This window comes from Saccostrea cucullata, unplaced genomic scaffold (assembly GCF_032062105.1).
Source record: "Saccostrea cucullata isolate Sc308-1 unplaced genomic scaffold, CSIRO_AGI_Scuc_v1 ctg7409, whole genome shotgun sequence".
NCBI classification, from domain to species: Eukaryota; Metazoa; Mollusca; class Bivalvia; order Ostreida; family Ostreidae; genus Saccostrea; species Saccostrea cuccullata.
Genome location: NW_026927758.1, coordinates 12,274 through 15,246, shown reverse-complemented (window position 1 = coordinate 15,246; position 2,973 = coordinate 12,274).

Sequence of the window (2,973 nt, the reverse complement as noted above, 5' to 3'; positions counted from 1 at the left end):
AACGAAGAGGAAATGATCTGTTAACGGGATAGGTTATTTAAACAGTATTCGGAGAGAATTTAATGCGATGTAAAACAAGAGAAAAATTTACATGAACACTGTTAAAATATGTACTTCTATAAGCCATAAGCATAAGTTTTAACAATGCTGTGAATAGTTAGATAGACTGACATTACAGTGTCGAAAACGGATGAACACTGTAACGGAGATCCCCGCTGTGCGTATACCTTATTAAAAGCCCGATGTGGACCCTATTTCACACGTCGATTTAAATCATTGATTTTATATTGTATTTCACTAATAGCAGGACAGATCACCGTTAGTCGATGGGAACATTTGTTAAACATTGAAAATTTTAGCGGACAACAAAAAATCAATATTGTATTTTATTCTATATCATATAAAACCAACCAAAGAGGTTTCATTGATACACTAGATAGATTTTAATGATATTCTAACGCCGGACGACATGGTATTGGGTGCAGTGACAGTCGAAAGATAATTGTACATTTACAGTGGTAAAACCCCCAGAAACTATTCATTGATAACTCGTGGGGACATCTCTGGGATCAAGGTAAAATATCGATATTTCAATTGACATGATAGGTGATTTATACAGTTTATTTTTCATGGTTCATACATAATCCGAAATGAGAAATCGAGGTTAAACGATGCAACTCATCTCGGTATCGATGATGCTTACTGCACCCAAAGTCTATACACAAAGTAGCACATTGAAATGGTCAACTGAGGAAAAAAAAAGATGAAAAAAAAGAGTAGTAATACATTTGCTAGATATTGCACGACAACATGTATCTCCCCACCCATTTGTATGTTATGTACTCAAAGATGGAAAACTCTTCACATTCGTTGACATTCATTCATAATTATAGAGAAAAATAACCATGAACAATGTTCAATGTGTACTTCTAAAAGCCATAAGCATAAGTTTTAACAATGTTGTGAATAGATGCTGATGTTACAGTGTTGAAAACGTTGTGGAGATCCCCGCTGTGCGTATGGCTTATCAAAAGCCCGGTGTGGACATTTCACACGTCGATTTCAATAATTGATTTTATATCGTATTTCACTATTAGTGGGGCATATCACCGTAAGTTCGATTAACAAATACGGTCAAATACACGAAAGAGCTCTATGAACCCTAAGAAAGTTCTCAAAAAGCAACAAATTAAAATGGTCAACTGGAAAGACCAGATGTATAAATTTACAAGCAGTTTTGATTTTATGTCCTTAAGTTTTCCTCAAAGTTGTGAACTTCGAGTTCGTAACTGTAGCAGACTTAATTTAAAAAAATTTTCACCATCGATCATTTCATAATTTTCAGAAAACAATTCTCTATATTATCCAAGAAAAAAATTAAAATAATAAAGCTAATTTTTCTGTTCTTTATTTAAGAATTTAAAACATTTTTTTTTTCTTTTTTTCTTCATCTACCAGGTCCTAAAAAATAAAATAAAAAAGAAGCTTGATAAATTGTTATGAAATGTGATTTATGTGAATACTTTCAATAAAGATCGATTATCACTGCTCACATTTTTTTCTCCAACATTTTAAACTTGCATGTATTTCATTGTTAATGGTAACATTTCATTATCAGCGGTATTTCACCGGAACTTTTGTAATTGTGTTTGATGAAAAAATTCAGTGAGTTAAGCGTGATAACTCCTGGTGACGTATATGTAATGAATTAAAGTATCGATTTTTTTCATGTTATATACAATAGTTAATGCATTTGATTTAAATGTTTCATTTTATAAAGCTAAATCAGGAAAGGGGGGGGGGTCATAACGATGAGACACATCTCCGTTTCAGTAAAGAAAATTTATAATTTATTACCGAACAAATCGCGCTGATCAAACTCAGTTCGACCTTGCAGATTCACAACAGTAAAATTAATTACTATTATCATACATAACAAATACGGTAAAATACACGAAGAAGCTCTATGAACCCTAAAAGAGTTCTCACAACCAAACAAATTAAAATGTTCAACTGGAAAGACGAATGTACACTGTAACGGAGATCCAAGCTGTGCATTGGGTTATTAAAAGCCTGAGGTGGGCAGCATTTTACAAATGAATTTCAATAATTAATTTTATATCGTATTTCACTCATAGCGGGACATATCACCGTTAGTCCATAGGAACATTTTTAACTTATGAAAATTATAGAGGAATACAAAAATCAAACTACATTGTATTTTATTCTGTATCTTTTGTTTGAAACCAATCAAAAGGTTTCACTGACACTATATAGACGGACAAATTTTCTAACACACACTGAACGGCATGTATGGCACAGTGATATGTTGTCGAAAGATAAATTTTACTTTTTACAGTGTTAAAAAAAATAATTATACTCAGCGGGCAAAGCGTGATTACTCATGGTGACATATCGAAGTATCGATTTTTCATTATATATACATGTGTAGTAGTTAAGGGACTCTGTTCCTCAGCCATGAAGGACAACTCTTTAATTTATAATTTAATTCAAAAAGTATCAAAATGAAGCTTGAAAATTAAATCTTTTACTGCAACAATTTTCATTATATAGGTTTGAATATGTTTCAAGGTATCTTTGATGTTCTCAGAAAGGACTGATGTACAAATTTTCTAACACACCGAACGACAGGTATTGGGTATAGTGATTAAATACACCAATGTACGTATCTTGAATGGATCTATATAATCATTCATGTCTGAAGTTAAGAACTGTTTACTTGCTTCATTAAAAAGCAAAGAAAAAAAAGAAAACGGCATATATTCTTAATTCTATAGTATAGATAAAATCAGAAGTATCAAATTAAAACAAACAATAAAATGCAGTATTGCATTGAGAATAGATATTTTTTATATACATACATGAACAGATTTAAAAATGAAAGAATAATCCACAGTGAAAACATGAATATTGTTGGTTTTTTTTCAATTTTCATTAAATGACTCTAGTTTT